A 25,932-nucleotide genomic window follows, 5' to 3' on the forward strand; every position below is an offset into this window, starting at 1 on the left:
TCAGCAAAAGGAGGTGGAAGTTTGAAAATCTTTTTCGCAAGCGGCAGTTGATGCGAGCTCAATTGTTGATTTTAAAGCTGAGATTGAAATTATTTTGTTCACCAAAGGTATTAAGAGATATGCGGCGAAGGCCCATATATGGAGTGACGTCACAGATCAGCCATGATCTCATTGAATTGTGGAACAGGCTCGAGGTGCCCAAATCACCCACTCCTGTTCCCAAGTTCCGCATGGTCCAGAATGCAAAAATTTGCTGCATTGGCCGGGAATCGAACCCAGGTCTCCCGCGTAGCAGGCGAGAATTCTACCCCTGAACCACCAAAGCTCATAAATGGTGCCTTGCTCTATTCCATTTGAAATCATCCATGAACGAACATGCCGTTTGCTGTTGGGATGGCCGAGTGATTGAAGCGTTGGTCTCAAAATTCCAATGGTGTTTTTCTCCCTCGATTTGAATTCTGCTCGCAGCGTCACTGTTTAAAGATCTCTTCAATGCTGAAATAGAAAAATTGGAGTTAGTTGACCGCATTTATTTCTCGCTCAGCATGACAGATATTTCAGCGTGGCCGGTGCTTTTGATTGGGTGCCCAAACTTCTCTTGAAAGATTTCAAGACCCGAGAAGGAATCTCTCCCAATCTGTAACTTAAATTCTGCTAGTTTACAAGACATGACATTTATACTCTTTATTTTCTTTTCGTGCATCTCTCTATCTCCCCCTGTCTCTGACTCTTGTCTCTCTGTGTTGTCCCCGATGTAATTCTGAGGCTTCCTTGAACAGCGAAGGCTGATCTAAACTGCAAAACCAGCAGAGAAGGGGAAACAATTAAAAGATTGAGGCGGTTGGACAAGAAAAGGTGGAACCCAGCTGATAAATTCGGAGCTAATGTACCCACATTTATGTCTCTTCGCCCTCATAGTGAATGGAAGCAGCAATTTGAGTGAAGTGTACTTATGGTGGAGTGTAAACTATGGCGATGCCGAGACAGACGACAATGTCGTTTCGGAGCAATTCGTTCTGTAAATTGTTACTTGAAAATACAAGTCGTACATTCAAAACGAATTTGATAAAGAGAGGCTAATATTGTCGATGTGAAATAATTCGTGTACAACCTGATGTTGCTCTACGTCGTACATCGTACAAGAAAGCGAGATTGGAGGGACAGTGCGTTCTGAAAGGATGGTGGATCGGCTTCAAGGCAGCGAAATTTTACAGTGGCTGCACGGCTCTGTTGCCAGTTGGTCTTTGGGTCTGATTCTCGCTCAGGGAGTTTCACTGGTTCAAGTGCCGGATCAGCCCCGTTGTGTCCCCATTTTTGGTCAAAAATCACCAATTGGCTTCTCATAGCTTTTCAGCGGTTTTGACTTATCTCCAGCAGAGCATGTTTTAGCGCCAGAGGACAGAATGCAGAGGGTTTGTCCACGCAACACACAGAGACGAAATGAAGACAAGTTTTCTAGAAGTTGTACTGACTGAAGCCGGCAAATTAATTTATCCCAACTCAGGCGATCTCACGGGTACAGAATACAAAAGGTAAAGGATGCTGAATTGGACTGGAACCAAATCCCTGATTTCCCACCGGCAGGCGAAGATACTAACACTGAAATAGTAATGCACACACAACTGCAGGCTGCACGTGTAGCGTTGGGTACATGTCCAGAACATGCAGTCTGGCAGAGTTCCCGTGATAACCCTACGCAGTCTGCTCCACTGCCGTGCAGTTCCTGTGGGTTACGTAAGGAGTGGGTCAAACATAGCCGTGTAATTCAATGGGGGCTTGAAACCACCTCACATCGCCACTGTGAAATGCTCAAATAAATAAGAGCTGTAGTTACCAGGCAGTGTTTACTCCCTCAGAGCATAAAGGATAATCCAGCCCATTGTTCACGTAAAAGATTTCACGACATGAGACTGAATTTATTTTAACCTGTACTTTAAATTCTGCTCAATCACAGAATTTGGAGATTTATACTATTTTTCTTTGCATGCATCTCTCTATCTCTGTCTGTGTTTCTTCTTTCTCTCTATTTCCCCTGATGGACTTATCAGGCTTCCTTGAACGGCCAGGTCTGGAAACCCGGGATGGGACAAGGCTGTCGGATCTTCAGTCCAGTTGCTTTATTTCGACGGGATGAGCTTTGCTGTTTTTCGTCTCCGCTTTCGGAAAATATAAACCCAGATGGAAATTCCCCTCCTCGGGTCCGGTCACCTCCCGGTAATGGAAATGAACCCGATCTATCACTCGGTCTTAATATCTGTATTCTCATTGCTTAAGAATAAAATTACGGGGCTACAGCTATTCTCAGGACACATTTTAGAAATTAACACATAACAGACTTATTCGGAAACGTGGGATAAAAGGGCAGGTGATAACCTGGGCACATAATTGGCTAAAGGGAAGGAGGCAGAGAGTAGTGGTGAACGGATGTTTTTCTGACTGGAGAGAAATATGCAGTGTGATCCCCCAGGCGTCGGTATTAGGACCATTGCTTTTCTTGTTTTTATAAGTGACTTGGATGTGGGAATAGGGAGTACGATTTCGAAGTTTGCGGATGATTCAAAACTTGGCAACGGAGCAAATAGTGAGGAAGATAGTAGCAGATTTCAGGAGGATATAGACAGACTAGTGAAACGGGAAGTCACGTGACAGATTTAACGCAGATCAGTTTGAAGTGATGCACTTTTGGAAGAAGAACAATTTATGGCTGGTTGCAAGAGCAGAGGGACCTGGGGTGCATATTCACAAAACAGGGCAAGTTGATAAGGCGGTTAAGCAAGCGAATGGGGTACTTCGCTTTGCAAATAGGACATTGAATATAGAAACAAGGAAGTCATACTAAGCCATTACAAATCATTGGTTAGGCTCAGCTGGAATATATTGTACGGTTCTGGGCACCACACTTTAGAATGAAAAGGCATTGAAGAGGATTCAGAGCAGGTTGACCTGGATAATACCAGGGTTGAGGAACTTCAGTTATGTGGAGAGATTGGAGAAGCTGGAATTATTCCACTTACAGCAGAGAAGGTTAAGGAGTGAATCTAATGGATGTATTCAAAGTAACGAGGGGTTTTGAAAGATCAAGTAGGTAGGAATTGGTTCCTCTGGCAAGTGGGTCAGTAACCAGAGGTCATAGATTTAAAATAATTGGCAAAAGAACTACAGGGCAGTTGAGGAGAATTTTAACCGTGAAATTCGGCTTTTCTATTCCCTTATGAATATCGCAGATTATAATGTCCAGGCGGGGTGGGACTGATAGAGTGCGGAGATTGGAATGGGAGCTCATTAGAATGAACTTGGTCGCATCAATTTTTGTTATTTTTCCTACCAGTTGCCCGAAGCAGGCGGTGAACCTTCTTCTCGAGAGAGGATCGTCATTTCAGTTCAGAAGGAAAAAGGTATCAAGAAAATCGGGTGACACAGACACGGAATGATCCGAGACTGACAGCACATCCCTTTTAAACAGAGACAGGCACTGAATGATCCGGACATAAATCATCATTATGGTACATAAGTTTTTCTTACGTTAACCATAAGATTTGCTCCTTTTACAATGACTCCGCTTTTCTCATTGATACTTCGCGACCATTCTCATTTCAACACGTTCGTGGAAGGAACTTTTGCTGATTTCAGCAAACAACGCAAAAACCTCTGCCCGCCGTTTCGAGAAGGATGGGACTTTAACCAGACCTGCTGAATGAGGGAAAGAAGACTTAAACACAAGAACGACGAGGGTGGGATTCGAACCCACGCGTGCAGAGCACAATGGATTAGCAGTCCATCGCCTTAACCTCTCGGCCACCTCGTCACATGAGGAAACCTTCGAAATCCCTTTTATTCAAAATGAAAATACTGGTTATGTTGCCAATCTGAAACAAAAACAGGAAATGTGGATATCCTCAGCAGGTCAGGCAGAATCTTTAGATATAGAAACAGAGTTAAAGTTTCAGGTCGATGACCATCACATGAGTATTACATCACACTCCTGACTTGCGCCTTGCAGATCGTAGAACAGCTTTGGAGAGTCACGAGGTGAGTCACTCACCGCAGAACATCCAGCCTCTGACCTGCTCTGACAGCCACAGTATCGATGTGGCTGGCCCAGTTAAGTTTCTGGTCAATGGTGATCCTCAGGATGTTACTCGGGGGGATTCGGCGATGGTAATGCCTTGGTAATGGTAATCTCCCACAGAAGAGATTTACTGGAAAGATTCCAGGGATGAGGGTCTTTAGTTACATGGATAGATTGGAGAAGCTGAGGTTGTTCTCCTTCGAACAGAGAAGGTTGCGAGGAGATTTGATAGAAGTATTCAAAATCATGAAAAGTGTAGATAGAGAGAAACTGATCCCGTTGGCGGAAGGGTCAAGGACCAGAGCATATAGATCTCAGGTCTTTGGCAAAAGAACCAAAGTTGAAGGAAAAACATTTTTTACACAGCGAGTGGTTATGATGTGGAATACACCGCCCGAGGGGGTCTTGGAGGCAGATTCATTCATGGCCTTCAAAAGGGAACTGGATAAGTATTTGAAAGGAAAAAATACAGGGCTACAGGGAAAGGGCGGGGGAGTGGGTCTTGCTGGATTGCTCTTGCAGAGAGCCGGCACGGACTCAATGTGCCGAATGGCCTCTTTCCGTGCTGTAACATTTCTATGATTCTATTCTATTTGTAGGAGACGATGCTAAACGACCGGAGCGTGACGTCAATCGACCTGGTCATGTACATTCCCTGATAATAAATCCTAGTGTGAGGGAAAGAAGGAATACGTAATTATTGTACATATTTTTAATCTTATGCTGACCACTAGAGATACTCGGTTTCCCAGGGGGCCATTGTGCACTTTGATTGATACTTCACCGAGATCACACTTTACACTCCCAACACCTCCGTGCAAGAAACAGTTCGGGTGCTAATTTGACTTTGCTGATTTGAGCAAACAGATGTTCGCCAGCAATGCGGAAAGGCACTTCTTAGAAAAGAAGGATTTTTGGTGAAGAGACCAAACTGAACAGCGCCAGCAAATTCTTACAGCGGTGGAATTCTACACCTTGTAATTCAGAGATCAAATCTAACATTTTCGAAAACTAAGCCACTGTCCCACATGGCAATCGATTCGTTGCGGCTGAAAGATGTCATAGAGCTGAAACGTTACCTCTGGCTCTTTCTCCACAGGCGCTGCCTGACCTGCTGAGTGTTTTCAGCATTTTCTGGTTTCATTTTTGTGATTTCACAATGGCTGTTTTCCTGAAAACACCCAATTTGACTCAAGGACAAAGCTCGCACTTCACTTTCCCCGCGCGCTTTAAAGTCTGTCGTTTCCGAACAAAATCCCTTCAACGCCGGACATTCAAAGGATCTTTCACTCACGGCCAACCTCCTGTAATCCACACTTTTTCGCCACTGCCGCTCTTTGCATTTCTCCTCATTCCTTTTCAATCATACATTTCCACAGACCTGTTAAAATCAAGTGGAACATTTCCGATCTTCCTGCACCGCCCAGATTGCCAAAAGTGCACATTTCAGCCGTCATTCGCAGCTATGTCGCGCAGCCCGTCTCTCCCACACATCAACTACTCGGGGAAAAGCTCCAACGACCATGGAAACAAAACCCAGTTCTTCAGTTCACATCCCCCGTGTCACAAGATACCCCATGGAAATTTCAGGGAAAAGTATGCGCTGTCCTTCCGAATGCTCGCCCTGCTTTCTTCGTGCTTGTCTCTGGAGCAGTCTCGCAGTTGGAAATGTTTCAAGGCACAAATGAACATTGGTGTGAACGGGACATGTGCCCCCGAGAAACAGCGGTCGATGTAGAGCAAACTTAAAGACATAAGAATGTGAAAGTGAATGTTAGAGTCGGTAAGGCCGCAGGAAAGTCTCAATGAAATGCACCATGATTTTGGAAGGAAAAAAACCTGAAAGAAGCGGCGGGTCTGAATTATGGATCTTTCAGCAGAGACACATGAGAGAACAAAAACAGGGTACAGACAAAGGTGTTGGAGGCAGAAAGAAAAATCACGAATTAAGAGGAATGAAAAGAGAGTGAAAGAAAGGATAGGATAGAAGGCGATGAAAGAAAGAAAGAAAGAAAGAAAGAAAGACGGGAGAAAGAAAGACAACCGTGCAATACTCACCCAGCAAACTGGCGCTACTCCCAATCGGCTACACTTCGCCCGACTGACCCTCGTCCCATTCACAACAACCTACAATACACTGTCAATGCTGTGCAGTGAAACAGAGAATTTAAAGGTATAAAGACACTCACACCGTCCTACAATACACTTTCAATACCTGTGCAGTGAGACAGCGAGTTTCAAGGTATAGAGACACTCACACACCGTCCTACGATACACTTTCAATGCATGTGCAGTGAGACAGCTAGTTTAAAGGTATAGAGACACTCACACACCGTCCTACGATACACTTTCAATACCTGTGCAGTGAGACAGCGAGTTTCAAGTTATAGAGACACTCACACACCGTCCTACGATACACTTTCAATACCTGTGCAGTGAGACAGCGAGTTTCAAGTTATAGAGACACTCACACACCGTCCTACGATACACTTTCAATACCTGTGCAGTGAGACAGCGAGTTTCAAGTTATAGAGACACTCACACACCGTCCTACGATACACTTTCAATACCTGTGCAGTGAGACAGCGAGTTTAAAGGTATAGAGACACTCACCTTTTTGTTCAAAAGTAGCACATCCCAGGAATATTAGAGACCGAGGGTCAGTTTCCCTCTCCTGATGTAGCTGAGGCTTGTCAGTCAAGAGTCCCCTCCTCCCAGTATTGGCTGTGGAGGAAGTACAGTGTAGATTTAATGGAATACCTTCAGCCTGACCGAGGTTAGGCTGACTGGCCAGTAATTATTCGATCTACACCTTTCTCCCTTTTTAAACAACGGTACATCTTTAGCAGTCCTCCAATCCTCCGGCATCACATCTGTAACCAGAGATGATTGGAAAATGATGGTCAGAGCATCCGTTATTTCCTTTCTTGCTTCTATTAACAACCTGGGATATATTTCATCCGGGCCTGGGGATTCAGGTGGAATGATTTGGGGATTTTCTATTTTCTGTTTGCAAAAGTTTGCACCGCAGGTCAAGATCACAAGTCTCGGTCAAAATTAGGACCACTTCCGGGTTTAAACCTCAAATCGTGAATTATGCCACAACCCCAACGAGCCCAAAAACAAATAAATTTACGTGTTACAGACACATTCTATGAGAGGTCTGTCTGCACAACGAAAGGGCGTTTTTGATCAGTCATTCTGATATCCGTTTCCTCCTGAAACTTGAACAAATACAAATTCCACACTCTTATTTTGTCGTTTAATTCCACAAATTAGGTGAAAATAATAAACTACGGAAGGCACTGCTGGGAGTTGAACCCAGGATCTCCTGTTTACTGGACAGATGCTTTAACCAACTAAGCCACAGCGCCACTTGATACCATTGCTCGCCCACCTCCTCTCACTAATATCTATCAGCGACACGTTACTGTCTGTTTGGGGTTCAGACCGTTTTATCTTTGTCGATTTCGCTTGTCCGTTTACCTGTGCATCCCAATTTCGCCTGCATTTCTCTCTGTGTTTAACTTTATGTATCCCTCAGTGCGTTGATACACGGATGATTATGTGTGCTTGTATTTGTTACATTAAATAAATTAGGGGTTCAGACAATTCTCGCTCTGACATTGGACAACTATTGACCCAAACTTTACAGCGAAGTGTTGTTTATTATGGTGCCGAAACTAAAAAATCGTAAGAGGTCCAAAAAGGGAAAATGAGATAAACTTGTGAGGGAAAATATTGACAACAATCAAGGTTTTTACACGTATATTAAGAGAAAGAAGGGTGACTAAGAGTAACTTGGGCCCCTTAAAGACAGATGGAGGTGATATTGTAATTGAAAATCAGGAAATGCCAGAGTTGCTAAATATTTACTTTTCATCGGTCTTCACAGAAATGGATGGAGCTAACATACCAGAGACACGGGGAAAACTGAAAATAAATCAAAGGGATTCGAATAAGTAAAATAATGGTAATGGAGAAAATAATGAGACGAAAGATAGACAAATCTCCAGGACCTGATGGTTACCATCCCAGGGGACTAAGAGGAATAGGCGAGGAAATTGTACATGTTTTAGTCATGATCGTTCAAAAGACTCTTGATTCAGGAATTGTTCCTTTGATTGAAACATTGTCACTCTCACTCCATTATTTAGGATGGGTAGGAGAGATAAAGTTAGAAATTAAAGACCCATTAGTCTGAAGTCTGTTGTGGGGGAGTTACCAGTATCTGTTATTAGGGAAATAATGACTGAACACTTGGATAAATATGAAGTTATCAGCGAGAGCCAGCATGGATTTGTAAAGGGTAAGTCAAGTCTAACAAAACTAGTTGAACTTTTTGAAGGTGTAACTAACGTGGTAGATAATGGAGTTTCCTTGGGTGTTATATAATATTCACTTCCAGATGCATTCGATAAGGTACCACATAAGAAGCTGTGAACAACAATGAGAGTGCGTAGAATTTAAGGCAACCTAATGAAATGGGTTCGGAGTTGGTTAGAAGGTGGGAGACAGAGAGCCAGAATAATAAGGTATGTACTCAAATTGGCAGGATGTGATCAGTGCTGGGGCATTAGCTTTTGACTATATGTATAAATAACGTAGGTGAAGGTATAGGAAGCCGTATCGCCACGTTTGTCGCTAGCATCAAATTAGATATCACAGTGAGTAGCGTTTCTGGGTGTATAAGGTTGTGGTGCAATCGGTCAGTCTGCGGTAATTAGAGGACTCTAGATAATACCCAGGTTATGAATTCGAGTCGCACCTTGGATAGACAAACATTCCAATCCGAGCATTTTGACCGGAGTTCAAGGTGCAACTGGCATGTTCCATAAGGCATCTACTTCTTAGTGTTCCTTTTTAGGCACTTGTGGGGACTTGAGTTCCTCTGACCGACCGTCTTGCAATAGCAGGTGCGAGTTTACTTGTTAAAAAGGGAAGAGGGGGCGATTAGCGACAGCTGATATGGCAAAGCGGCCTACACGAGGTCCTTAAATCTAAAGAACCAAACACACAAATCTTCTTTTCGTTGAGTGGATATTCGTCGATTGGAAGTTTCGTGTGAGGAAAATTTGGAAGGGAAATCTGCTGCCTGGTGTCACTGTGTAACGGGTGAAATTATTCAGTTTACAGATGTTAATACGCTGAAAGGTCGAGAGGTTTTTTCCAACTCCCGTGTGGGACAAGTTCAGCTTTTGAGCCACTGGGTAAAGTGTTATTTTAATTGGTGCTAACGATTGACAAGACATTTGGCACAAACAAACAGAATTGTAAACTCACGAGTTCGCTCTCTCCACGTTTCTTACATCATGTTCAACAGAAACAAGGAATCCCCTCAACACGTCACTGAGAATTTTCAAAAAGGGATCCTCATCATCGTTCGACGTCAACGAGGGATAATTCCGAGCACAGGAATCTGCATAGTGGAAACTTTTCTAATCGCGAGTCCGGGTAGCTCAATCGGAAGAACATCGGACTTTTAAACCCGATAATGATCTGAAGGTTCAAAGTTTGGTTCAGGCTGTAAATTTTGAAACAGCTGGCAAGTTCTGTCTTTGCAGCGGAGCAACAACTGCGGGACAGACGATACCTGCGATGTGCTGTCAAAGCTTCGGTGGTATCCTGTTTCCCAGGGATGGACAGAAATGCGCTTTCTTCGGCGGCATTCGCTTCTTTCCGCCAGCAACGTGTGATTGGAGAGAGCGGGGCCGGACAGGCGGCCTGAATGTTGTTGCTGTCGTGGCTTCACTCAATCCGGGAGCTGGGGAACATCGAAATCGAAAAACTGATGGATGCAGTGCTGTTCAGAACTGCAGTTATTAACCGAGGCAGCGCTGCAGGATTCTTTCATGATCTCTCACAAATCAACTGAAATCTGTCGCAATGTGCAGCTTGAGAGGGGCTTTCTGCACCGTTAGGGCAGGAAACGGGAGTGAGGGTGAGACACTGTCGGTAACTTTGTAATGCTTGAGTTTGTGTAGAACTGTACAGAGCTTCGATGAGGTGTTGTGTTTTTTTCATATTTAACTACAGAGTGAATTCTTGCTTCATTTATATTCACTAATTGTTGGTGGATAACGTTTTCAAAATGTTTCCGCTCGGTTTCGAACCGGAGTTATTTAATGTGTTCGGCGTGCGTGATAATTACTGCACGGCGAAAAGTTCACTGTGTAAATGCATATTGGCATAACTCAGATGATAGCTGCCGTCTACAAATGCTCTCAGTGCGAGAGCCGGGTCAGATTCCCGTTCAGGGAATTAAGTTTTACAAAATAGTTTACTGTATTAATTTCGCAAAACTCATTAAACTCTGTAAAAAAGACGAATACTCGTTCTAATCGCCATTAATCAACCAGGAACATTCTGTTTCAGACTGAAGGAAATCCTAACATTTTTTTAATCATTCATGGGATGTCAGCGTCGGTGGAAAGGCCATCACTTATTGCCCAATCCTAATTGCCCTTGAGAAGATGGAGGTGATCCGTCTTCTTGAACCGCTGCAGTCCGTGTGGTGAAGGTTCTCCCACGGTGCTGCAATGTGGGGAGTTCCAGGATTTTGACACAGCGACGATGAAGGAACGGCGATATATTTCCAAGTAACGATGGTGTGTGACTTGGAGGGGGCCGTGCAGGTTGCGGTGTTCATATGTGCCTTCTGCCCTTGTCCTTCCAGGTGGTAGAGGTCGCGGGTTTGGGTGGTGCATCTTGTGGATGGTACACACTGCAGCCACGGTGCGCTGGTGGTGGAGGGAGTGAATGTTTAAGGTGGTGGATGATGTGCCAATCAAGTGGGCTGCTTTTTCCTGGGTTGTGTCGAGCCTCCTGAGTGTTGTTGGAGCTGCACACATCCAGGCAAGTGGAGAGCATTCCATCACACTCCTGACTTATGCCTTGTAGATGTTAGAAAGGTTTCGGGGAGTCACGAGTCTCCAGTGCAATCACATCTTTCCTGTAATGTGATGACCACAACTGCACGCAGTACTCAAGTTGTGGCCTAACTAATGTTATATACAGTTCAAGCATAACCTCACTGCTATTACAGTCTATGCCTCGGCTAATTAAGGAAAGTATCCGGTATGCCTTTTAACCACCTTATCTACCTGTCCATCTACCTTCAACGATCTGTGGACATGCACTTCAAATATCCCTGTGTTCATCTACACCTCTCAGTATCCTCCCAAGCAAGGTAGTTTCAGAGCAACTAATTCTGAAACGTCTTACTTGATAATACAGGTCGTACAGTCAAAACCATTTGGTAAAGGGAGACTAATATTAGTGACTGAAAATAGTAAGTGCACAAGTTGATATTGCTGTACACCAGAATAGAAAACGAGATGGGATGGACAGAAACGGTCTGAAAGATGGCTGATCGGCTATGGGAGGCAGCAGACATTTATACTGGCTGTGCTGCAGCCAGTGGTTTGTTTTTCTCGGGGTATGATTCTCACTTGGGGAATTATATTGATTAATGATACGAACGGTCCCGGGTTCGAATCCACGACGAACCTGACAACCACAAGGCTTTTTGTGAAAAGTCACCAATTGGCTTCTGATACCTTTTCAGCGTTGCTGTTGGTCGAATTGAATTATATCGAGAGCATTTTTAAGATCCAGAGGAGAGAGTGCGGAACTTTCCAAGGCGAAACGCATGTGAAGTAAATAAATGTCTCAAGCTGATGAGGAGATTGAAGCTCGATGTGAATTTACCTTCAGGCGGCCTCATTGACATTAGATGACAGGATAGAACGCCACATATCCAAGTTAGCCGATAACACCAAGATGTGCAGCATTGTACGTAGTGCAGATGGAAGAACAATATTACAGAGACATTAATATAATAAATGAATGGGCAAAACTGACAAATGGATTTCAATTTAGTCCAGTGTGAGGTCATCCACTTTGGACCTGAGGAGGATATTTCAGAATACTTTCTAAATGATGAAATGCTCGAAACTGTGGCGGTCAAAAGGGACTTGGGGTCCAGCTACATAGTCATTAGAATGTCATGGACAGGTGCAAAAAATAATCAAAAAGGTTAATGTATTGCTGGCCTTTTTTATTTAGAGGAATAGAATACTAGAGAATAGACATTATGCTACAGCGAATCAAAGCTCTGGTTTGACAACACCTGGAGTACTGTGTTCAGTTCTGGGCACCGCACCTGAGGAAGGATATATTGACTGTGGAGGGAGTGCAGTGTAGATTTACTACAATGATACCTGGACTCCAAGGGTTAAATTACAACGAGAGATGACACAAACTAGGGTTGTTTACCCTGGAATTTGGTAGGTTTAGGGCTGATTTTATCGAAGTTTTCAAGATATTAAGGGGAATTGTTGTGGTAGTTCGAAAGAAACTATTTCTGCTCGTTGGGTGCCTGGGACGAGGGGACATCGCTGAAACATTAGAGTCAGCAATTTCAGGAATGAAGTTGGGAAACACTTCCACAAGCAAAGGGAGGTCGAAGTTTGGAACTCTCTTTCGCAAACAGCAGTTGATGCGAGCTTAATTGTTAATTTTAAACCTGAGATTGATAGGTTTTTTTGAACCAAAGGAATTGAGGTATATGATGCTCAGGCGGTTTTATGGAGGGAGGTCACAGAACAGCCATAATCTCATTGAATTGCGGAACAGTCTCGAGGTGCAAAATGGCCGACTCCAGTTCCCAAGTTGCTCATTGGTGCAGAATGCAAAACGATCCTGCATTGGCCGGGAATCGAACCCGAGTCCCTCGCGTGGGAGGCGAGAATTCTACCCCTGAACCACCAATGCTGGCACATCTGCTAACTGCAAATGTCCACTTAGGTCTCTTCGCTCTCATAGTGAATGAAAGCAGCAATTTGAGTGAAGTTCACTGATGGTCGAGTGTGCGCTGTGACGATATCGAGACAGTCGACAATATTCAGCGCAGTTGATTCTGCAAATTGTTGCTTGATATTACAAGTCGTACATTCAAAACGATTTTGATAAAGACACTCTAATATTGTTGATTTGAAATAATTGGTGTAGAACCTGATGTTGCTCGATATCGTATTTGGTACAAGAAAGCGAGATTGGATGGACACAGCGTTCTGAAAGGATGGCGGATCGGGTATATGGGAGCGGAATTTTACCCTGGCTGAACATCTCCGTTGCCTTTGGGTCTGATTTTTGCTCAGGGAGTTTCATTGGTTCAAACCGGATGAGCCCCGTTGTGTCCCCATTTTTAATCAAAAATCACCAATTGGTTTCTCACATCTTTTCAGCGGTGTCGAAGGCAGGCTTGACTTATCTCCAGCAGAGCATGTTTGAACACCAGAGGACAGAATGCAAAGGCTTTGTCCACTTAACACACGTAGACGAAATGAAGATAATCTTTCAAGAAGTTTTACAGATTGAAGCCGGCACGTGAATTTATCCCAATTCAGTCGATCTCATGTGCGCAGAATGAAAAGGTAAAGAATGCTGCATTGGCCTGGAACCAAACCCCTGGTTTCCCACCGGCAGACGAGGGTTCCACCACTGAACCGCTAATGCACACACAGCTGCAGGTTGCACGTGTAGCGTGTGATATATGTCTTGAATATGCAGTCTGCAAAGCTCCTGTGCAGCCTGCTTTTACAGCCGCGCGGTACCTGTGGGTTAACGAGCGAATAAGATAAGGCATAGACTTTGAAATTCACTGTGCTTTCGAAACCAACTGACAATCATGGTGCAAAATGCTCAAATAAATAAGAGCTGTAATTACCAGGCAGTGCTTCTCTCAGAGATAAAGAGATAATCCAGCCAAATATTTACCTATAAGATTTCACGATATGGGATTTAATTTAAGTTGCACCTTAAATTCAGTTTGATCACCGAATGTGGAGATTTATACTATTATTTTCTTTGCGTGCTTCTCTCTATCTCTGTCTGCATTTCTTCTCTCTCTGTGTTTTCCCCTAATGGACTTATCAGGCTTCCTTGAACGGCCAGGTCTGGATGGGATATGGCTGTCGGATCTTCAGTCAAATGTTGTATTTCGACGGGATGATCTTTGCGATTTTCCGTCTCTGTTTTCGGAAAATATAAACCCAGATGGGATTCCCCCTCCTCAGGTCCCGTCACCTGCGGGTAATGGGAATGAGCCTGATCGATCACTCGGTCTTAATATCTGTATTCTCATTGCTTAAGAATAAGATAACGGGGTTACAGTTATTTTCAGGTCACATTTTAGAAATTAACACATGACAGATTGATTCGAAAACTAGAAGCACGTGGGGTTAAAGGACCAGTGGTAATGCGGGCACGTAATTGGCTGAGGGATAGGAGACAGAGAGTAGTGGTGAACGGATGTTTTTCTGACTGGAGGGAAACATGCAGTGGGATCCCCCAGGGGTCGGTATTCGGACTATTGCTTTTCTAGTTACGTATAAATGACTTGGATGTGGGAATAGGGAGTACAATTTCGAGGTTTGCGGATGTTACAAAACTTGACAAAGTAGTAAACAGTGAGGAAGATAGCAGCAGACTTCAGGAGGACATGGACAGAATGGTGAAATGGGCAGTCACGTGCCAGATTTAATGCAGATCAGTGTGAAGTGATGCACTTTTGGAAGACGAACATGGTGAGGCAGTATAATCTAAATGGAACAATTTATGGGGGTGGGGGTGGGGGGTGGGGTGGGATGCAAGAGTAAAGGGACCTGGACGTGCATGTTTTGAAATCAGGGCAAGTTGATAAGGCGGTTTACAAATCATAAAGGATACTTTGCTTTGCAAATAGGGGCATTGAATACAAAAAAAAGGAAGTCATACTAATCCTTACAAATTTGTGTTTAGGCCTCAGCTGGAGTATATTGTACGGTTCTGGGCACCTCACTTTAGGATGAAAAGGCATTGAAGAGGATTCAGAGCAGGTTGGCCTGGATGATACCAGGGATGAGGGATTTCAGTTATTTGGAGAGATTGGAGAAGCTGGGATTATTCTCCTTACAGCAGAGATGGTTAACCGGAGACCTAATAGAGATATTCAAAATAATGAGGGATTTTGAAAGTACAAGTAGCGAGAAACTGTTTCCTCCGGCAAGTGGGTCGGTAAACAGAGATCATAGATTTAAAATAATTGGGAAAAGAACTAGAGCGGAATTGAGGAGAATTTTTTCACACGGAGGGTTTGTTAAGATCAGGAACTCACTTCCTGAAAGGGTGGTGGAAGCAGATTCCATTGGATCATTCAAAAGGCAATTGGACATGTGCATGAAGAGAACTAATTTGCAGGGAAAAATCTGGGGTGTGGGTCTAATTGGACAGTTCTTCGAAAGATCCAGCACAGGTACCACGGCGGAATGGCCTCCTTCTGTGCTGTAAGCTTCTGTGATTCTATGATTACCTCCTGAATCATTACAATTGATGCTATTCAGTATTGAGGGACCAAGAAAATTATTAACGTGATATTCGTCATCTCCATTCCCTTACCAATATCGCAGATTATAACGTACAGGCGGGGGTGGGACTGAATGGGGGATAGACTGCGGAGATTGGAATGGAAGCCCAGCAGAATGAACTTGGTCTCATCAGTTTTGTTAATTTTCCTACCAGTTGCCCGAAGCAGGCGGTGAATCTTCTTCTCGAGAGAGGATCGTCATTTCAGTTCAGAAGGAAAAAGGTATCAAGAAAATCGGGTGACACAGGCACGGAATGATCCGGGACTTAGAGCACATCCCTTTTAAACAGACACAAACACGGAATAATCCGGGACTTACGGCACATCCCTTTTAAACAGACACAAACACGGAATAATCTGGGACTTACGGCACATCCCTTTTAAACAGACACAAACACCGAATAATCTGGGACTTACGGCACATCCCTTTTAAACAGACACAGACACGGAATGATCCGGGATATAAATCACAATTGTGGTCGATTAGTTTCTCTTCCGCTGATCACAAGATCAACTCTTTTTACCAGGACACCGCTGTCCGTTTGATACGTCGCGATCTCCCAATCTCTGCACCTTCGTGGAAGGAACTGTTGCTGATTGCAGCAAACAACCCAAAAAGCTCGGTCTGCCGTTTCGGGAAGCACGGGACTCACATCCACACCTTCTGGATGGAGTGAATGAGAAAAACAAGACTTGAACACAATAACGACGAGTATGGATTCGAACCCACGCGTGCGAAACACAATAGATTAATAATCCGTTGCCTTAACATCTCCGCCATCGCATCACAAGAGTAACACTCCGAAAGTCCTTTTATTCAAAATGAAAATACTGGCTAAGTTGCCAATCTGAAATAATAACAGTCGATGCTGGAAATCGTCAGCTGGTCAGACAGAATCTTTAGATACAGAAACAGAGTTAATGTTTCAGTTCGATGATCTTTCGTCTGATCTGAGTCAGAATAAAAGCGCTTTCATTTTCTTTTTTGAATGCAAAGCCCTGGACTCTGAGGACAAGAAAGTCGGACCATACAATGTGACCTGCCCATGCACCCAAATCGAGAATGTTGAAAATACCCAGTCAGCAGAAAACTTCGGTGGAAGTACAGATTTTGTCACTGCATGCAGCGTGGGGAATTGCCAGGATGCCAAGCATTAGGATTCACTCGATATTTTGTCAGAGAGGCCGTTGATGAATTTCAGATGGAACAGCAACATGTTGAAATCCAGTCGGTGTGTGAAAGAAAGCGAGTGCTGATGGAAGGGGCTGGGAGCTCAGCAGTGTGGGGCCGTGTGCCCAAACACAGCAGTTAAATCCGATTCTCAATTAGTGAACCCATCCAAAAGATCTGTTTGTTTGGTTGAGGTTTTTTCTTATTCGATCATGGGATGTGACCGTCGCTGGCGAGGCCGGCATTTATTGCCTATCGCAAATTGCCCTTGAGAAGGAGGTGGTGAGCCGTCTTGTTGAACCGCTGCAGTCCGTGTGGTGAAGGTTCTCCCACAGTGCTGTTCGGTAGTGAGTTCCAGGATTTTGACCCAGCGACGATGAAGGAACGGCGATATAATGTCGATGAAAACATAAATTACAAAGGGAGATTGATAGATTTGGTGAATGGGCAAAATTGTGGCAAATGGAATTCAATGCAGACAAATGTGAGGTCATCCACTTTGGATCAAAAAAGGATAGAACAGGCTACTTTCAAAATGGGAAAATGTTAAAAACAGTGGATGTCCAAAGGGACTTAGGGGTTCCGTTACATAGTTCATTGAAGTGTCATGAACAGGTGCAGAAAATAGTCAATAAGGCTAATGGAATGCTAGCCTTTATATCGAGAGGACTAGAGTACAAGGGGGCAGAAGCTATGCTGCAGCTATACAAAACCCTGGTTAGACCGCACCTGGAGTACAGTGAGCAGTTCTGGGCACCGCACCTTCGGAAGGACATATTGGCTTTGGAGGGAGTGCAGCGTAGGTTTACTAGAATGATACCCGGACTTCAAGGGTGAAGTTACGAGGAGAGATTAAACAAATTGGGGTTGCATTCTCTTGAGTTTCGAAGGTTAAGGGGTGATCTGATCGAAGTTTAGGAGATATTAAGGGGAACGGATAGGGTGGAGAGAGATAAATTATTTCCGCTGGTTGGGGATTCTAGGAGTCGGGGGCGCAGTCTAAAAATTAGAGCCAGACCTTTCATGAGCGAGATTAGAAAACATTTCTACACACAAAGGGCGGTAGAAGTTTGGAACTCTCTTCCGCAAACGGCAATTGATACGAGCTCAATTGCTAAATTTAAATGAGCGATCGATAGCTTTTTAGCAACCAAAGGTATTAAGGGATATGGTCCAAAGGCAGATATATGGAGCTAGATCACAGATCAGCCATGATCTTATCAAATGGCGGAGCAGACACGAGGGGCTGAATGGCCTACTCCTGTTCCTTTGTCCTATGTTCCTATATTTCCAAGTCGGGATGGTGTGTGACTTGGAGGGGAATGTGCCGGTGGTATTGTTCCCATGCGCCTGCTGCCCTTGTCCTGCGAGCTGGTCGAGTTCGTGGGTTTGGGAGGTGCTGTCGAAGAAGCCTTGGCGAGTTGCTGCAGTGCATCCTGTGGATGGTACACACTGCAGCCACTGTGCGCCGGTGGTGGAGGGAGTGAATGTTTAGGGTGGTGGATGGGGTGCCAATCAAGCGGGCTGCTTTGTTCTGGATGGTGTCGAGCACTCATCCAGGCAAGTGGAGAGTATTCCATCACACTTCTCACTAGCGCCTTTTCGATGGTGGAAAGGCTTAGGGGAGTCAGGAGTTGAGTCACTCGCTGCAGAATATCCAGCGTCTGACCTGCTCTTGTAGCCACAGTATTTATGTGGCTGGTCCAGTTGAGTTTCTGGTCAATTGTGACCCCAAGGATGTTGATGGTTGGGGATTCGGCGATGGTAATGCCGGTGAATGTCAATGGGACATGGTTAGATTCTCTCTTGTTGGAGACAGCCATTGCCTGGCATTTGTCTGGCGCGAATGTTACTTGCTACTTATCAGCCCAAGCCTGGATGTTGTCCAGGTCTTGCTGCATGCGGGCACGGACTGCTTCTTTATCTAAGGGGTTGTGAATGGAACTGAGAACCGTGCAATCATCAGCGAACATCCCCATTTATGTCCTTAGGATGGAGGGAAGGTCATTGATGAAGCAGCTGAAGACCATTGGGCCTAGGACACTGCCCTGTACTGTACACTACTTTTTAAAATATTACAGATAAGCAGAGCACTTGAGCAGTCACAGCTGTGACTTTGACTTTTCTCCCTCTCCTCCAGATCTCCCCCGCAACTGCCACTAACCAACCGCAATCTTCTGTCACACTTCTCCACGAGAAATTTCCGTGCCTCAGTTTTCAGATGAAATAACGTCCATCTCTTCAGTCACGGACAGCCCAGAGAGAGTTTCTGAGTTTCATGTCCCACTTTGCCTCAATCCTCCTTGAGGTACCATGAAAAAATGTCCTTCAGTTAATAATGATACAAATAAAAGTTCTTATCTTTTGGGGTTTTGTTTAGATTCCACGGCTTTTAAAGATCATTGCGGATATTTGACGAAGCGCCTCTTGATTGGCGGCTTCTCTTTGACAAAGATCCCGAAGCGATCATTGAGAGGCTGAAAATCAAGCTGTTTGATAAAAGCACTGATACTTCGGTATTTATGTAAGCAGTATGGGTTCTGGAAGTGCTCAGGTTGTGAGTTCAAGTTTCACCTTCAACAATCAAACCTTTCAATCCGGGCATTTTGACCGGAGTTCAAAGTGCAACTGGTAAGTTCCATGATGCATCTACTTCTTAGTGTTCCCATGTGGGCACTTGGGTTCCTCTGGCCTTCCGTCTTGCTTGAGCAGATGCGAGTTTCGTTGTTTTCGAGGGAGAGGGGGATCTCTGCGTCAGCTGTAATGGCAAAGGGGCCGGGATGAGATCTTTAAATCGAAGGAACCAAACATACGATTATTCTTTTCGTTAAGCGGATATCCATCCGTTGCAAATTTCGTGTGGGGAAAATTTGGAAGGGAAATATGCTGCCTGGTGTCACTGTGTAAGGGATGAAATTATTCAGCTCACAGATGTTCATACGCTGAAAGGTCGAGAGGCCTTTTCCAGCTCCCGTGTGGGACAAGTTCAGCTTTTGGGCCACTGGGTAAAGTGTTATTTTAATTCGTGTCAACGAATGACAAGTCATTTGGCACAAACAAGAAGAATTTAATACTCACGAGTTCGCTGTCCATGTTTCTTAGATCATGTTCAATAAAATCAAGGATTCGCCTCAACACGTGACTGAGAATTTTATAACAGGGACCCTCACCCCCGTTCGACGTCTAAGAGGGATGATTCAGAGTCCTCTTATGAATATTTAAGATGGGAACTTAACGACCAGCGAGCCTGGGTAGCTCAGTCGTTAAAGCATTAAACTTTTAAAGCGGGTAGTGAAATCAGGGTCCAGTGTTCAAGCTATAAATTTTGAAACAGCTGGTAAGTTCTGCCTTTGTTGCTGAGCAACAGCTCCGGGACAGACGATGCCTGCGATGTGTTGTCAAAGCTTCGGTGGTGTCTTGTTTACCAGGGATGGGCAGTAATGCGCTGTCTGTAGCGGGAATTGCAGCTTCCCGCCAGCAACGTGTGATTGGAGAGAGCGGGGCCGAAAGAGGGGCTTAATGTTGTTTCTGTCGTGGCCTCAATCAATCCGGGAGCTGGGGAACATCAAACATCGAAAAACTGATGTTTGTTGCCGCGGCCGCAATGCTGTCTTTAACTGTGGTTATTAACCGAAGCTGCACTTCAGGAGCCTTTAATGATCTCTCACAAATCAGCTGAAATTATTCGCAATGTGCAGCTTTGAGAGGGGCTTTCTGCACCGTCAGTTCAGGAAACGTGAGTGAGTGTGAAACACTGTCTGTATATGTGTAGTGTTTGAGTTTGTATTGAACTATACAGAGAATGGAAAATATCCCTGTTCTGTGAGGTGTGGTATTTTATTCACATTTAACCACAGACTGAATTCTTGCTTTTTTCACACTTATTGAATTTTAGTGGGTCACGTTTTCAAAATGTTTCTGCCCGGTTTCGAACCGAGGACCTTTCGCGTGTTAGGCGAACGTGATAACCACTACACTACAGAAACGCTGTTGCACACGATCGTATAGGAAGCCCTCAGAAGATAGCTGCCGTCTGCAAATGCTCTCAGTGTGGGAGACGGGTCCCATTCCCGTTCAGGGGATTAACTTCTACAAAATAGTTTACTGTATTAATTTCGCAATACTCATTAAACTCTGAAAAAAGACGAATAGTTGTTCAAATCGCCATTAATCAACTAACAACTTTTTGTTTCAGGCTGACGGAAATCCTAACTTTTTTTAAAGTATTCATTCACCAGGCAGAATATAGAAAGTTCAGAGGGGATGTGAAAGAGGAAATAAGGGGGTCAAAGAGAGAGAATAAGAATAGACTGGCGGCCAACATAAAAGGGAATCCAAAAGTCTTCCACAGGCATGTAAACATTAAACGGGTCGTAAGAGCCCTACTCTGATTAGTGACCATAAAGCAGATCTACTCATGGAGGCAGAGTGGGTGGCTCAGGGACTAAATGAATACTTTGCATTTGTCTTTACCAAAGATGAAGATGCTGCCAGAGTCTCAGTATAGGAAGATATAGTTGAGATACCAGATGGGCGAAACATTGATAAAAAAGAGGTACTTGAAAGGCTATCTGCACTTAAAGTAGATAAGTCACCTGATCCGGATGGGATGCATCTTAGGTTGCTGATAAAAGTAAGAGGGGAAATTGCAGAGGTACTGGCCATAATCATCCAAATATCCAAAGATACGGCGGTGGTGCAGAGGAGCGGAGAATTGCAAATGTTACACCCTAGTTCAAGAAAGAGTGCAAGGGTGAACCCAGAAACAAGAGGCCAGTCAGGTAACCTCAGTATTGGGGAAACTTTTAGAAACGATAATCCGGGACAGAATTCACAATCACTTGAACGAGTGTGGATTGATTAGGGAAATCCGGCACGGATTAGTTAAAGGCAAAACGAGTTTAACTAACCTGATGGAATATTTTGATGAGATAACAGAGAGGGTAGATGAAGGCAATGCAGTTGATACGGTGTATATGGACTTTAAAAAGGCATTTAATAAAGTGCCCCACTGTAGGATTATCAGTAAGATTGCGGCCCATGGATAAAGGGGGCAATAGAAACATGGATACAGAATTGGCTAAGGGACAGGAAACAGAAAGTAGTGGTGAGCGGTTGTTTTGAGGACTGGAGGGAGGTGTACAGTGTTGTTCCCCAGGGGTTAGTGATGGGACCACTGCTTTTCTTCATATATATTAATGACTTGGACTTGGGTGTACTGGGCACAACTTCAAAATTTGCAGATGACACAAAATTTGGAATGGCGGTAAACACTGTGACGGATAGTGATTCACCTCCAGAGGTGATAGACAGACTGGCTGCATGGCGGACACATGGCAGATGAAATTTAACGCAGAAACATGAATAGTGATACATTTCGGTAGGGAGAACGAGGAGAGGCAATATAAACTAGAGGGCACAAATCTAAAAGGGGCACAGGTTCAGAGAGTTCTGTGGGTTTATGTGCACAAATCTTTGAAGGTGGCAGAGCAGGTTGAGAAAGCCGTTAAAAATCATACGGGATCCTGGGCTTTATAAATAGAGGCATAGAGTAAAAAAGCATGGACGTTATGATCAACCTTTATCAAACACTGATTCGGCCACAACTGGAGTGTTGTGTCCAGTTCTGTGCACCGCACTTTAGGAAAAATGTGAAGGCCTTCGAGAGGGTGCAGAAGAGATTTACTGGAATGATTCCAGGGATGAGGGACTTTAGTTACTTGGATAGACTGGAGAAGTTGCGTTGTTCTCCTTGGAACAGAGACGGTTGCGAGGAGAATTAATCAAGTTATTCAAAATGATGATGGGTCTAGACAGAGTAGATGGAGAGAAACTGTTCTCATTGGCAGAAGGGTCGAGAACCAGAGGACATAGATTTCAGGTGACTGGCAAAAGAACCAAAGGTGACATGACGAAAAACTTCTTTACACAGCGAATGGTTAGGACCTGGAATGCACTGCCCGAGGGGGTGGTGGAGGCAGATTCCATAATGGCCTTCAAAAGGGAACTGGATAATAACTTGAAAGGAAAAGAATTGCATGGCTACGGGGAAACGGTGGGGGAGTGGGACGAGCTGGATTGCTGTTATATTAGAGCCGAATGGCCTCCTTCCGTGCTGCAACCTTTCTCCGAAATCTATGATTTCATGGGATGTGACCGTCGCTGGCAATGCCAGCATTTATTGTGTATCCCTAATTGGCCTTGAGAAGGTGGCGGTGAGCCGCCTTCATGAACCGCTGAAGTCCGTGTGCTGAAGGTTCTCTCACAGTGCTGTTCGGCAGGGAGTTCTAGGATTTTGACCCAGCATCACGTGAGCATGGTGTGTGACTTGGAGGGGAACGTGCAGGTGGTGTTGTTCCCATGCGCCTGCTGCTCTTGTCCTTCTAGCTGGTAGAGGTGGCGGGTTTGGGTGGTGCTGTCGAAGAAGCATTGGCGAATTGCATTGCTACAGTGCATCTTGTAGATGGTACACACTGCAGCCACGGTGCGCTGGAGGGAGTGAATGTTAAAGATGGTGGATGGGGTGCCAATTAATCGGGCTGCTTTGTCCTGGATGGTGCCGAGCTTCTTGATTGTTGTTGAAGATGCATTCGTCCAGGCATGTGGAGGGTATTCCATCACACTCCTGACTTGTGCCTTGTCGATGGTAGAAAGATTTTGGAGAGTCATGAGCTGAGTCACTCGCCGTAGAATGCCCAGCCTCTGACCTGCTATTGTAGCCACAGTATTTAAGTATTTTAATATATATTCGTTCATGGGATGTGGGAGTCGCTGGCGAGGCCAGCATTTGTTTCCCATCCCTAATCACCCTTGAGTGGTGGTGGTGAGCCGCTTTCTTGAACCGCTGCAGTCCGTGTGGTGAAGGTTCTCCCACACTGCTGTTAGGTAGGGAGTTCCAGTATTTTCACCCAGCAGTGATGAAGGAACGGCGATATATTTCGAGGTCGGGATGGTGTGTGACTTGGAGAGGAACGTGCAGGTGGTATTGTTCACATGTGCCTGCTGCCATTGTCATTCTTGGTGGAAAAGGTCGTAGGTTTGGGAGGTGCTGTCGAAGAAGCCTTGGCGAATTGCTGCAGTGCATCCCAAAGATTGTACACACTGCAGCCACTGTGGGTCGGTGGTGAAGGGAGTGAATGTTTAGGGTGGTGGATGGGTGCCAATCAAGCGGGCGGCTTTGTCCTGGATCGTGTCGAGCTTCTTGAGTGTTGTTGGAGCTCCACTCATGCAGGCCAGTGGACAGTATTCCATCACACTCCTGACTTGTGCCTTGTATATGGGGAAAGGCTTTGGGAGTCAGGAGGTGAGTCGCTCGCCGCAGAATACTCAGCCTCTGACCTGCTCTTGTAGCCGCACTATTTATATGGATGGTCCAGTTAAGTTTCTGATCAATGGTGAACCCAGGATGTTGATGATGGGGGATTCGGCGATGGTAATGCCGTTTAATGTCAAGGGGAGGTGGTTCGATTCTCGCTTGTTGGAGATGGTCATTGCCTGGCACTTGTCTGGCGCCAATGTTACTTGGCACTTATCAGCCCAAGCCTGGATGTTGTCGAGGTCTTGCTGCATGCGGGCTCGGACTGCTTCATTATTTGAGGGATTGCGAATGGAACTGAACACTGTGCAATCATCAGCGAACGTCACCATTTCTGACCTTATGATGGAAGGAAGGTCATTGATGAAGCAGCTGAAGATGGTTGGGCCTAATGCACTGCCCTGAAGAACTCCTGCAACAATGTCTTGGGGGTGAGATGATTGGCCTCCAACAACCACTCCCATCTTCCTTTGTGCTAGTTATAAATCCAGCCACTCGAGAGTTTTCCCCTGATTCCCATTGACTTCAATTTTACTCGGGTTCCTTGGTGCCACACTCGGTCAAATGCTGCCTTGATATCAAGGGTCTGTACCTCTCACCTCACCTCTGGAATTCAGCTCTTTTGTCCATGTTTGGACCAAGGCTGTAATGAGGTCTGGAGCTCAGTGGTCCTGGCGGAACCCAAACGAGCATCGGTGAGCAGTTTATTGGTGAGTAAGTGCCCCTTAATAGCATTGTCGACGACACCTTCCATCACTTTGCTGATGATCGAGAGTAGACTAATGGGGCGGTAATTGGCCGGATTGGATTTGTCCTGCTTTTTTGGACAGGACATACCTGGGCAATTTTCCACATTGTCGGGTAGATGCCAGTGTTGTAGCTGTACTGGAACAGCTTGGCGAGAGGGGCGGCTAGTTCTGGAGCACAAGACTTCAGCACGACAGCCGGGATGTTGTCCGGGCCCATCGCCTTTGCTGTATCCAGTGCACTCCAGCCGTTCCTTGATATCACGTGGAGTGAATCGAGTTGGCTGAAGATTCGCTTCTGTGATTTTGGAGATATCGGAAGGAGGCCCAGATGGATCATCCACACGGCACTTCTGGCCGAAGATTGTTGCAAACGCTTCAGCCTTGTCTTTTGCACTCACGTGCTGGGCTCTGCCATCATTGAGGATGGGGAGGTTTACAGGGCCTACTCCTCCCATGACTTGTTTAATTATCCACCACCATTCACGACTGGATGTGGCAGGACTGCAGAGCTTTGATCTGATCCGTTGGTTGGGAATCGCTTCGCTCTGTCCATAGCATGTTGCTTCCGCTGTTTAGCTTGCATGTAGTCCTGAGTTGTAGCTTCACCAGGTTGAAACCTCATTATTTGGACGCCTGGTGTTGCTCCTGGCATGCTCTTCTACACTTCTCATTGAACCAGGGTTGATCCACTGGCTTGTTGGTAATGGTAGAGTGAGGGATATGCCGATCCATGAGATTACAGATTGTGCTGCAGCTGATGGCCCACAGCAACTCATGGATGCCCAGTTTTGAGCTGCTGGATCTGTTCTGCATCTATCCCATTTAGCACAATGGTAGTGTCACACAACACGTTGGATGGTATCCTCAGTGCGAAGACGGGACTTCCTCACCATGAGGACTGTGCAGTGGTGTCATGGAACAGATGCATTTGCGACAGGTAGATTGGTGAGGACGAGGTCAAGTCAGTTTTTCCCTCGTGTTGGTTCGCTCAACACCCAACGCAGGCCCACTCTCGCAGCTATATCCTTCAGGACTCGACCAGCTCGGTCAGTAGTGGACATTGAATTCTCCCACCCAAAGTACAATCTGTGCCCCTGCTCCCCTCATTGCTTCTTCCAAGTGGTGCTCAACATGGAGGATAACTGATATCATCAGCTGAGGGAGGACGGTCGCTGGTAATCAGCAGGAGGTTTCCTTGCCCATGTTTGACCTGATGCCATG

At 45.1% G+C, this 25,932-nt stretch overlaps 5 non-coding genes across 5 annotated transcripts; all 5 read right to left on the bottom strand.

Moving 5' to 3' along the window:
* Positions 1–254: 254 nt before the first annotated feature.
* Positions 255–325, bottom strand: trnas-gcu (transfer RNA serine (anticodon GCU)). The gene has a single exon. It is a non-coding gene; the product is annotated as a tRNA-Ser (tRNA).
* A 3,398-nt stretch (positions 326–3,723) lies between these two features.
* Positions 3,724–3,805, bottom strand: trnas-gcu (transfer RNA serine (anticodon GCU)). The gene has a single exon. It is a non-coding gene; the product is annotated as a tRNA-Ser (tRNA).
* A 3,564-nt stretch (positions 3,806–7,369) lies between these two features.
* trnat-agu (transfer RNA threonine (anticodon AGU)) lies at positions 7,370–7,443 on the bottom strand. Its single transcript has one exon. It is a non-coding gene; the product is annotated as a tRNA-Thr (tRNA).
* A 5,330-nt stretch (positions 7,444–12,773) lies between these two features.
* Positions 12,774–12,844, bottom strand: trnag-ccc (transfer RNA glycine (anticodon CCC)). Its single transcript has one exon. It is a non-coding gene; the product is annotated as a tRNA-Gly (tRNA).
* A 7,716-nt stretch (positions 12,845–20,560) lies between these two features.
* On the bottom strand, positions 20,561–20,633 carry trnav-aac (transfer RNA valine (anticodon AAC)). The gene has a single exon. It is a non-coding gene; the product is annotated as a tRNA-Val (tRNA).
* Between the last annotated feature and the right edge of the window lie 5,299 nt (positions 20,634–25,932).

This window comes from Heptranchias perlo, unplaced genomic scaffold (genome assembly GCF_035084215.1).
Source record: "Heptranchias perlo isolate sHepPer1 unplaced genomic scaffold, sHepPer1.hap1 HAP1_SCAFFOLD_73, whole genome shotgun sequence".
Taxonomy (NCBI): Eukaryota; Metazoa; Chordata; class Chondrichthyes; order Hexanchiformes; family Hexanchidae; genus Heptranchias; species Heptranchias perlo.